A 12,088-nucleotide genomic window follows, 5' to 3' on the forward strand; every position below is an offset into this window, starting at 1 on the left:
AGCTTCACAATGATCCTGAGAGACTGATTGGTTGTCTGAGTAAAATGAGCCCACCCCCTGGTCTCTATGACACTGTGATCCAGAGCTATGTTCAATACAAATCCCTATGCCTTTTCATTTCATGGGCCGTCCTACACCATTATAAGTCAATTGGGGCATTTTTGGGCAGCTCCTGCCCCCAGGGGTGCAACTTTTACCCCATATTGAGGTATGCTCTTACAGAGCCTGCCAGCCTCTTCAAATGTGGCAAATCACACGTTTCTGTGAAATCCTCGCTTGGAGCTGTGACGCGTCAAAGTTTGTCTCAATGTTAAGTCTATGGGATTTTTCGGCCGCTTTTTTGCCCCTGGGGCAAATACCGTACCCCGATCGCTTATAAAAGTCATAGCACACGTGTCCTCAATAGGCCGTTCGATTTGACACCTCATTCGTGGGTCTACGCCAAACGGTGCGGGACGAGTTAGGTGCCGAAGTTTTGTTAAGAGATATAAAATAATAAAAATAAAAATAAAAAGTATAAACTAGATGGGGTACATTTCCTGAAGAAAATGTGAGTGGTGCTTGCCGTGGCAAAACTCGTCAAACAGCATGTTGTAACTTGAAAAGAGCAAAAATTATGGTCATGAATAAATCAACCCAGAAGTCTGTATGATTTTCTGGTGCAGAAATATGTGATTTGTTACTCGGTTGCTAGGGTAAGCCCATGTGGTTGCTATGCAGTTACCAAGGTAATACAATACATGGCTCCTTTCCATCCTGAGTGAAATAAGTCAACCCGGAAGTCTCTACGTTTTTGTGATGCAGAGATATGTTATTTGTTAGTCGGTTGCTAGGGTAACCCCATCTGGTTGCTAGGCAGTTACCATAGTGATACTTATGAAGTCTCCTTGCCATCCTGATTGAAATAAGTCAACCCGGAACTCTCTACGTTATTGTGATTAAGAGATATGTGATTTGCTAGTCGGTTGCTAGGGTAACCCCATCTGGTTGCTAGGCAGTTACCATAGTGATACTAATGAAGTCTCCTTGCCATCCTGATTGAAATAAGTCAACCCGGAAGTCTCTACGTTTTTGTGATGCAGAGATATGTGATTTGTTACTCGGTTGCTAGGGTAACCCCATCTGGTTGCTAGGCAGTTACCATAGTGATACTAATGAAGTCTCCTTGCCATCCTGAGTGAAATAAGTCAACCCGGAAGTCACTACTGTTTTCTGGTGCAGAGATATGTGATTTGTTACTCGGTTGCTAGGGTAACCCCATCTGGTTGCTAGGCAGTTACCATATTGATACTAATGAAGTGTCCTTGCCATCCTGGTTGAAATAAATCAACCCGGAAGTCTGTACTCTTTTCTGGTGCCGAGATATGTGATTTGTTTCTCGGTTGCTAGGGTAACCCCATCTGGTTGCTAGGCAGTTACCATAGTGATAGTAATCAAGTGTCCTTGCCATCCTGAGTGAAATAAATCAACCCGGAAGTCAGTACTGTTTTCTGGTGCAGAGATATGTGATTTGTTACTCGGTTGCTAGGGTAACCCCATCTGGTTGCTAGGCAGTTACCATAGTGATAGTAATCAAGTGTCCTTGCCATCCTGATTGAAATAAGTCAACCCGGAAGTCTCTACGTTTTTCTGATGCAGAGATATGTGATTTGTTACTCGGTTGCTAGGGTAACCCCATGTGGTTGCTAGGCAGTTACCATATTGATACTAATGAAGTGTCCTTGCCATCCTGGTTGAAATAAATCAACCTGGAAGTCTGTACGTCTTTTCTGGTGCAGAGATATGTGATTTGTTTCTCGGTTGCTAGGGTAACCCCATCTGGTTGCTAGGCAGTTACCATAGTGATAGTAATCAAGTGTCCTTGCCATCCTGAGTGAAATAAATCAACCCGGAAGTCAGTACTATTTTCTGGTGCAGAGATATGTGATTTGTTACTCGGTTGCTAGGGTAACCCCATCTGGTTGCTAGGCAGTAATCATAGTGATAGTAATCAAGTGTCCTTGCCATCCTGATTGAAATAAGTCAACCCGGAAGTCTCTACGTTTTTCTGATGCAGAGATATGTGATTTGTTACTCGGTTGCTAGGGTAACCCCATCTGGTTGCTAGGCAGTTACCTTAGTGATACTAATGAAGTCTCCTTGCCATCCTGATTGAAATAAATCAACCCAGAAGTTTCTCTGATTTTCTGGTGCAGAGATATAGTTACTGCTAAATGGTTGCTAGGGTACTCTGTTTAGTTGCTAGGGAGTGGCTTGGCAGCTGCCAATCATTAATCTCCAAAGGCTGCTTGTCAGTATGAATGATATAAACCAACTCCCATGCCTCTGTGACATTCAGAATGGAAGATATCCTCTATGGATTTTGGTTGCTAAGGTGCTCGACAATGGTTGCTAGGGAGGGGCTAGGAAGTGTTGAGGTGATTCATGATTGGCTGTTTGCTGCCCCGAGTGAAACGAGACCACCCTTGTGTTTCTATGACACTTCTATCCGGAGATATCCCTTTGATGTCTTTCATTAGAAGTCTATGGGACTTGTTGCTAAGGTGCTCTAAATTGTTGCTAGGGCGTGGCTTGATAGATTCAAAATGATCCTGAGATACTGATTGGTCGTCTGAGTAAAATGAGCCCACCCCATTGTCTCTATGACACTGTGATCCAGAGCTATGTTGAATACAAATCCCAATGCCATTTCATTTCATGGGCCGTCCTACACCATTGTAAGTCAATTGGGGCATTTTTGGGCAGCTCCTGCCCCCAGGGGTGCAACTTTTACCCCATTTTGAGGTATGCTCTTACAGAGCCTGCCAGCCTCTTCAAATATGGCAAATCACACGTTTCTGCGAAATCCTCGCTCGGAGCTGTGACGCGTCAAAGTTTGTCGCAATGTTAAGTCTATGGGATTTTTCGGCCGCTTTTTTGCCCCTGGGGCAATTACCGTACTCCGATCAGCTTATAAAAGTCATAGCACACGTGTCCTCAATAGGCCGTTCGATTTGACACCTCATTCGTGGGTCTACGCCAAACGGTGTGGGACGAGTTAGGTGCCGAAGTTTTGTACGGAGATAGAATAATAATAAAAAAGAAAAATAAAAATAATAAAAAAATAAGTATGTGAGATTACAATAGTGATGCTTTGCAAGCACCACTAATAATAAGTATGTGAGATTACAATAGTGATGCTTTGCAAGCACCACTAATAAAAATAAAAATAATAAGTATGTGAGATTACAATAGTGATGCTTTGCAAGCACCACTAATAAAAATAAAAATAATAAGTATGTGAGATTACAATAGTGATGCTTTGCAAGCACCACTAATAATAAGTATGTGAGATTACAATAGTGATGCTTTGCAAGCACCACTAATAAAAATAATAAGTATGTGAGATTACAATAGTGATGCTTTGCAAGCACCACTAATAATAATAAGTTTAAATAGGATTTCAGTAAGTTGGCTCTCACAAGCCAACTTAATAATAATAACTAGAAAAAGTTTGTCGAGACAAACTTTAAGTTGGCTTGTGAAAGTTTGGACCAGAAAGTTTGAAGTTTAAAGTAGTTTGAAGTTTAAATTAGTTTATAGTTTAAATTAGTTTAAAGTTTAAATTAGTCTAAAGTTTAAATTAGTTTGAATTTTAAAGTAGTTTGAAGTTTAAAGTAGTTTATAGTTTAAATTAGTTTAAAGTAGATAGATAGATAGATAGATAGATAGATAGATAGATAGATAGATAGATAGATAGATAGATAGATAGATAAGTGTCATAGATAGATGAGTTTATTAGTTTAAATGAATACATTTCACTGAGTTTTTTTCATAGAGTTTTTGAGTTTAGAGTTTATAAGTGTATGAATTCATGAGTTTATAAGTATCACGAGTTTATAAGTTTGAGTTTATAAGTTTAAATATAAGTCTAAAAGTTCAGAGTTTATTAATTTAAGAGTTTGTAAGTGTATCAATTCATGAGTTTAATGAAAGTTTATGTTTAAATGAAGTACATTTAGTAGTTTGAAGTTAAAATTAGTTTAAAGTTTAAATTAGTTTAAATTAGTTTGAAGTGTAAAGTAAATTTTATTTTACTTTAATTTTAATTTAAAAATAAATTATTATGAGTTTAATAGTTTAAGTGTCATAGATGAGTATTTTGGGTGGTTGCTATGGTGTTGCTAGGGTGTTCTAAGGTATTTTGGGTGGTTGCTAGGGTGTTCTGGGTGATTGCTAGGGTGTTGTAAGGTATTTTGGGTGGTTGCTAGGGTGTTCTGGGTGGTTGTTTGTCAGTTGCTAGGGTGTTCTGAGTGGTTGCTATGTGCACACACACACACACACACTAATGCACATAAACACACACACACACACACACACTAACTCGCTCACACACTTACACACTCACACACACATACATGCTCACTAACTGTCACACACACACACACACACACACACACACACACACACACACACACACACACACACACTAACTAGCTCACACACTCACTCACACACACACACACTAACTAGCTCACACACTCGCTCACACACTCACACACACATACATGCTCACTAACTCGCTCACACACGCTCACACACACACACACACTAACTTACACACTCAGTGTGTGAGTTTAGAGTTTATAAGTTTGTTCATTTGAGTTTAAGAGTTCATAAGTGTATGAATTTATGAGTTTATTAGTGTACAAGTTTGAGTTTAGAAACAAGAGGATTTTAACAAAATTAGTTTGAAGTTTAAATTAGTTTGAAGTTTGAATTTAGTTTAAAGTAGATAGATAGATAGATAGATAGATAGATAGATGATAGATAGATAGATAGATAGATAGATAGATAGATAGATAGATAGATAGATAGATAGATAGATAAGTGTCATAGATAGATGAGTTTATTAGTTTAAATGAGTCTCAATGGCTCATATAGTATATAGAATGGCAGTTTGATTTAGTCTCTGGTTTCAAGGGATTTAGATTTGAATTTTTGGCAGTTGAGGAGTTTGAAAATCTGAACATTCCGCAATGTTAAGTCAATGGGAGTTTTTTCGAGTTTGATCGTCATTTTTAGGAAAACCATAAGTCCGATCAGTTAGAAAAGATATTGCATACCGAGTCAGAACAGTTTGAGTGTCTGAGCCGAGTTTGGAGTATGTGGAGTTAAAGCTCTAGGAGGAGTTAGAGTTGTAAATTTTTGACAGAATAATAATAATAATAATAAGTTTAAATAGGATTTCAGTAAGTTGGCTCTTACAAGCCAACTTAACTAGAATAGAAGTAAGTTGCTAGACTACGAGACAAACTTTAAGTTGGCTTGTGAAAGTTTGGACCAGAAAGTTTGAAGAAGTTTAAAGTAGTTTAAAGTTTAAAGTAGTTTATAGTTTAAATTAGTTTGTAGTTTAAATTAGTTTGAAGTTTAAATTAGTTTGTAGTTTAAAGTAGTTTAAAGTAGTTTATAGTTTAACTTAGTTGCTAGATAGATAGATAGACAGACACTCAGATAGATAGAGAGATAGATAGATAGATATTTACCCTCAGATAGATAGATAGATCGATAGATAGATAGATAGACATTGACCCTCAGATAGATAGATAGACAACAGACAGACAGAGAGACAGATAGATAGATAGATAGATAGATAGATAGATAGATAGATAGATAGATAGACAGACACTCAGATAGATAGAGAGATAGATAGATAGATATTTACCCTCAGATAGATAGATAGATAGATAGATAGATAGATAGATAGATATTGACCCTCAGATAGATAGATAGATAGATAGATAGATAGACAGACAGACAGACACTCAGATAGATAGAGATAGATAGATATTTACCCTCAGATAGATAGATAGATAGATAGATAGATAGATAGATAGATAGATAGATAGATAGATAGATAGACATTGACCCTCAGATAGATAGATAGACAACAGACAGACAGATAGACAGATAGATAGATAGATAGATAGATAGATAGATAGATAGATAGATAGATATTGACCCTCAGATAGATAGATAGATAGATAGATAGATAGATAGATAGATAGATAGATAGATAGATAGATAGATAGATGGATGGATTGATTGATTGATCCTTGCTACCCTGAGTCCCATGAACAAAGCCAGAAGTCTTTATGTTGTTCTGTTGCAGAGATATGTGATTTGTTACTCGGTTGCTAGGGTAACCCCATATGGTTGCTAGGCAGTTACCATAGTGATACTTATCAAGTCTTCTTGCCATCCTGATTGAAATAAATCAACCCAGAAGTCTCTACGATTTTCTGGTGCAGAGATATGTGATTTGTTACTCGGTTGCTAGGGTAACCCCATCTGGTTGCTAGGCAGTCACCATAGTGATACTTATCAAGTGTCCTTGACATCCTGATTGAAATAAACCAACCCAGAAGTCTCTACGATTTTCTGGTGCAGAGATATGTGATTTGTTACTCGGTTGCTAGGGTAACCCAATGTGGTTGCTAGGCAGTTACCATAGTGATACTTATCAAGTCTCCTTGACATCCTGATTGAAATAAGTCAACCCAGAAGTCTCTATGATTTTCTGGTGCAGAGATATGTGATTTGTTACTTGGTTGCTAGGGTAACCCCATCTGGTTGCTAGGCAGTTACCATAGTGATACTAATGAAGTGTCCTTGCCATCCTGATTGAAATAAGTCAATCCGGAAGTCTCTACGTTTTTCTGATGCAGAGATATGTGATTTGTTACTCGGTTGCTAAGGTAACCCCATGTGGTTGCTAGGCAGTTACCATAGTGATACTTATCAAGTCTCCTTGCCATCCTGATTGAAATAAATCAACCCAGAAGTCTCTCTGATTTTCTGGTGCAGAGATATAGTTATTGCTAAACGGTTGCTAGGGTACTCTGTTTAGTTGCTAGGGAGTGGCTTGACAGCTGCCAATCATGAAACTCCAAAGGCTGCTTGTCAGTATGAATGATATAAACCAACTCCCATGCCTCTGTGACATTCAGAATGGAAGATATCCCTCTATGGATTTTGGTTGTTAAGGTGCTCGACAATGGTTGCTAGGGAGGGGCTAGGAAGTGTTGAGGTGATTCATGATTGGCTGTTTGCTGCCCCGAGTCAAACGAGACCACCCTTGTGTTTCTATGACACTTCTATCCGGAGATATCCCTTTGATATCTTTCATTAGAAGTCTATGGCAGTTGTTGCTAAGGTGCTTTAAATTGTTGCTAGGGCGTGGCTTGATAGCTTCACAATGATCCCGAGAGACCGAGAGACCCCTTGTCTCTATGACACTGTGATCCAGAGCTATGTTCAATACAAAATCCCTATGCAATGAGGGAGAGAGAGAGGGAGAGATGCAGGGCTGACAGGCCCTTTTTGTCTTTGTGTGTTCCCAAATTAATGACTCTAATGAGCCGGTTCTTTTGACTCTACAGTGTGAAACATACAGTGTGAACAGTGTAGTCTGATTCCCAAATGAATGACTCTAATGATCCAGTTCTTTTGAATCTACAGTGTGAAACATACAGTGTGACCAGTGTAGTCTGATTCCCAAATTAATGACTCTAATGAGCCAGTTCTTTTGAATCTACAATGTGAAACATACAGTGTGACCAGTTTAGTCTGATTCCCAAATGAATGACTCTAATGAGCCAGTTCTTTTGAATCTACAGTGTGAAACATACAGTGTGACCAGTGTAGTCTGATTCCCAAATGAATGAGTCTAATGAGCCAGTTCTACAGTGTAGTGTTAAAAAAGTTTAACTTAGTTGCTAGATAGATAGATAGATAGATAGATAAATAGATAGATATTTACCCTTAGATATATAGAGAGATAGATATAGATAGATAGAGAGAGAGATAGATATTTACCCTCAGATAGATAGATAGATAGATAGATATTGACCCTCAGATAGATGCTAGCACGTTTTTAGCATGTTTTAGCGTGTGGCTAGGAAGATTTTAGGTCATTACTTTTTGGCTGCTTGATAAAAGAAATCCTCTGAGGGAGAGAGAGAGGAGAGATGCAGGGCTGACAGGCCCTTTTTGTCTGTGTGTGTGAAAATGTCAGTTGGAATTTGAATTTCTGAACATTCCGCAATGTTAAGTCAATGGGAGTTTTTCCGAGTTTGATCATCATTTTTAGGAAAACCGTAAGTCCGATCAGTTAGAAAAGATATAGCACACTAATCGGGATTAGTCTGAAGGTCTGTGCCGAGTTTGGTGCCTGTAGCTTAAAAGCTCTAGGAGGAGTTAGTCTTGGTAATTTTAGTCTCAGAATAATAATAATAACTAGAAAAAAAGTTCGTCGAGACAAACTTTAAGTTGGCTTGTGAAAGTTTGGACCAGAAAGTTTGAATAAGTTTAAAGTAGTTTAAAGTAGTTTATAGTTTAAAGTAGTTTGAAGTTTAAAGTAGTTTGTAGTTTAAAGTATAACTTAGTTCCTAGATAGTTAGATAGATACATAGAGAGATAGACACTCAGATAGATAGATAGATATTTACCCTCAGATAGATATATAGATAGAGAGAGAGAGAGAGATAGTGATTGACCCTCAGATAGATAGATAGATATTGACCCTCAGATAGATAGATAGACAGACAGATAGATGCTAGCATGTTTAGCATGATGCTAGCACTTTTTTAGCATGTTTCAACACTTCGATAGGCAATGCTAGCATGTGTTAGCATGATGCTAGCACGTTTTTAGCATGTTTTAGCACTTCGCTAGGCGATGCTAGCATGTGTTAGCATGATGCTAGCACATTTTTAGCATGTTTTAGCACTTCGCTAGGCGATGCTAGCATGTGTTAGCATGATGCTAGCACGTTTTTAGCATGTTTTAACACTTCGCTAGGTGATGCTAGCACGTTTTTAGCATTTTTTAGCACTTCGCTAAATGTGCTAGCATGTGTTAGCATGATGCTAGCACATTTTTAGCATGTTTTATCACTTCAATAGGCGATGCTAGCATGTGTTAGCATGATGGTAGCACGTTTTTAGCATTTATTAGCACTTCGGCTAGGCGATACTAGCATGTGTTAGCATGATGCTTAGCACGTTTTAGCATTTTTAGCACTTCGCTAGGTGATGCTAACATGCGTTTTTAGCATGTTTTAACGCTTCGCTAGGCAATGCTTAGCACGTTTTAGCATGTTTTAGCGACTCGCTAGGCAATGCTTAGCATGTGTTAACATGATGCTTAGCATGTTTTTAGCATTTTTAGCACTTCGCTAGGCGATGCTTAGCATATGTTAGCATGATGCTTAGCACATTTTTAGCATTTTTAGCACTTCGCTAGGCGATGCTAGCATGTGTTAGCATGATGCTAGCACATTTTTAGCATGTTTTAGCACTTCGCTAGGTGATGCTAGCATGTGTTAGCACGTTTTTAGCATGATTTAGCACTTCGCTAGGCTATGCTAGCATGTGTTAGCATGATGCTAGCACGTTTTTAGCATGATTTAGCAATTCGCTAGGCGATGCTAGCATGTGTTAGCATGATGCTAGCCCGTTTTTAGCATTTTTTAGCACTTCGCTAGGTGATGCTAACATGTGTTAGCATGATGCTAGCACGTTTTTAGCATGTTCTAGCACTTCGTTAGGTGATGCTAGCATGTGTTAGCATGATGCTAGCACGATTTTAGCATTTTTTAGCACTTCGCTAGGCGATGCTAGCATGTATTAGCATGATGCTAGCATGTTTTTAGCATGTTTTAGCACTTCGCTAGGCGATTTTAGCATGATGCTAGCACGTTTGTAGCATGTTTTAGCGTGTGGCTATAAAGATTTTAGGTCATTACTTTTTGGCTGCTTGATAAAAGAAATCCTCTGAGGGAGAGAGAGAGGGAGAGATGCAGGGCTGACAGGCCCTTTTTGTCTGTGTGTGTGAAAATGTCAGTTTGGATTTAAATTTCTGAACATTCCGCAATGTTAAGTCAATGGGATTTTTCCAGTTTTTGATCATCCGCTGTGGGAAAACCGTAAGTCCGATCAGTTAGAAAAGATATAGCACACTATTCGGGATTAGTCTGAAGGTCTGTGCCGAGTTTGCTGCATGTAGCTTAAAAGCTCTAGGAGGAGTTAGTCTTGATAATTTTAGTCTCAGAAGAATAATAATAATAACTAGATAGGTACATTTCCTGAAGAAAATGTGAGTGGTGCTTGCCGTGGCAAAACTCGTCAAATAGCCTGCTTGAAAAGAACAGAAATTGTGGTCATAAATAAATCAACCCAGAAGTCTGTATAATGTTCTGGTGCAGAAATATGTGATTTGTTAGTAGGTTGCTAGGGTAACCCCATGTGGTTGCTAGGCAGTTACCATAGTGATACTAATCAAGTGTCCTTGCCATCCTGATTGAAATAAGTCAAACCGGAAGTCTGTATGTTTTTGTGATGCAGAGATATGTGATTTGTTACTCGGTTGCTAGGGTAAGCCCATCTGGTTGCTAGGCAGTTACCATAGTGATACTAATGAAGTCTCCTTTCCATCCTGATTGAAATAAGTCAACCCGGAAGTCTCTACGTTTTTCTGATGCAGAGATATGTGATTTGTTACTCGGTTGCTAGGGTAACCCCATCTGGTTGCTAGGCAGTTACCATAGTGATACTAATCAAGTGTCCTTGCCATCCTGATTGAAATAAATCAACCCAGAAGTCTCTCTGATTTTCTGGTGCAGAGATATAGTTACTGCTAAACGGTTGCTAGGGTACTCTGTTTAGTTGCTAGGGAGTGGCTTGGCAGCTGCCAATCATGAATCTCCAAAGGCTGCTTGTCAGTATGAATGATATAAACCAACTCCCATGCCTCTGTGACATTCAGAATGGAAGATATCCCTCTATGGATTTTGGTTGTTAAGGTGCTCGACAATGGTTGCTAGGGAGGGGCTAGGAAGTGTTGATTTGATGCATGATTGGCTGTTTGCTGTCCCGAGTAAAACGAGACCACCCTTGTGTTTCTATGACACTTCTATCCGGAGATATCCCTTTGATCTGTTTCAATAGAAGTCTATGGGACTTGTTGCTAAGGTGCTCTTAATGGTTGCTAGGGCGTGGCTTGATAGCTTCACAATGATCCTGAGAGACTGATTGGTCGTCTGAGTAAAATGAGCCCACCCCTCGTCTCTATGACACTGTGATCCAGAGCTATGTTCAATACAAATCCCTATGCCTTTTCATTTCAGGGGCCGTCCTACACCATTATAAGTCAATTGGGGCATTTTTGGGCAGCTCCTGCCCCCAGGGGTGCAGCTTTTACCCCATATTGAGGTATGCTCTTACAGAGCCTGCCAGCCTCTTCAAATGTGGCAAATCACACGTTTCTACGAAATCCTCGCTTGGAGCTGTGACGCGTCAAAGTTTGTCTCAATGTTAAGTCTATGGGATTTTTCGGCTGCTTTTTTGCCCCTGGGGCAAGTACCGTACCCCGATCGCTTATAAAAGTCATAGCACACGTGTCCTCAATAGGCCGTTCGATTTGACACCTCATTCGTGGGTCTACGCCAAACGGTGCGGGACGAGTTAGGTGCCGAAGTTTTGTTAAGAGATATAAAAATAAGAAAAATAAAAATAACTAGATAGGTACATTTCCTGAAGAAAATGTGAGTGGTGCTTGCCGTGGCAAAACTCGTCAAATAGCCTGCTTGAAAAGAACAGAAATTGTGGTCATAAATAAATCAACCCAGAAGTCTGTATAATTTTCTGGTGCAGAAATATGTGATTTGTTACTAGGTTGCTAGGGTAAGCCCATGTGGTTGCTATGCAGTTAGCAAGGTAATACAATACATGGCTCCTTTCCATCCTGAGTGAAATAAGTCAACCCAAAAGTCTGTACTGTTTTCTGGTGCAGAGATATGTGATTTGTTACTCGGTTGCTAGGGTAACCCCATGTGGTTGCTAGGCAGTTACCATAGTGATACTAATCAAGTGTCCTTGCCATCCTGATTGAAATAAGTCAACCCGGAAGTCTCTATGTTTTTGTGATGCAGAGATATGTGATTTGTTACTCGGTTGCTAGGGTAAGCCCATCTGGTTGCTAGGCAGTTACCATAGTGATACTAATGAAGTCTCCTTTCCATCCTGATTGAAATAAGTCAACCCGGAAG

General features: G+C 39.3%; 1 protein-coding gene across 1 annotated transcript in view; it reads right to left on the reverse strand.

Moving 5' to 3' along the window:
- LOC127644621 (adenylate cyclase type 1-like) overlaps window positions 1-12,088 on the reverse strand; it is a 180,396-nt gene that overhangs the window by 78,486 nt on the left and 89,822 nt on the right. The gene's annotated exons all lie outside the window — the stretch shown is intronic.

The sequence above is a fragment of the Xyrauchen texanus genome, chromosome 6 (assembly GCF_025860055.1).
Source record: "Xyrauchen texanus isolate HMW12.3.18 chromosome 6, RBS_HiC_50CHRs, whole genome shotgun sequence".
Taxonomy (NCBI): domain Eukaryota; kingdom Metazoa; phylum Chordata; class Actinopteri; order Cypriniformes; family Catostomidae; genus Xyrauchen; species Xyrauchen texanus.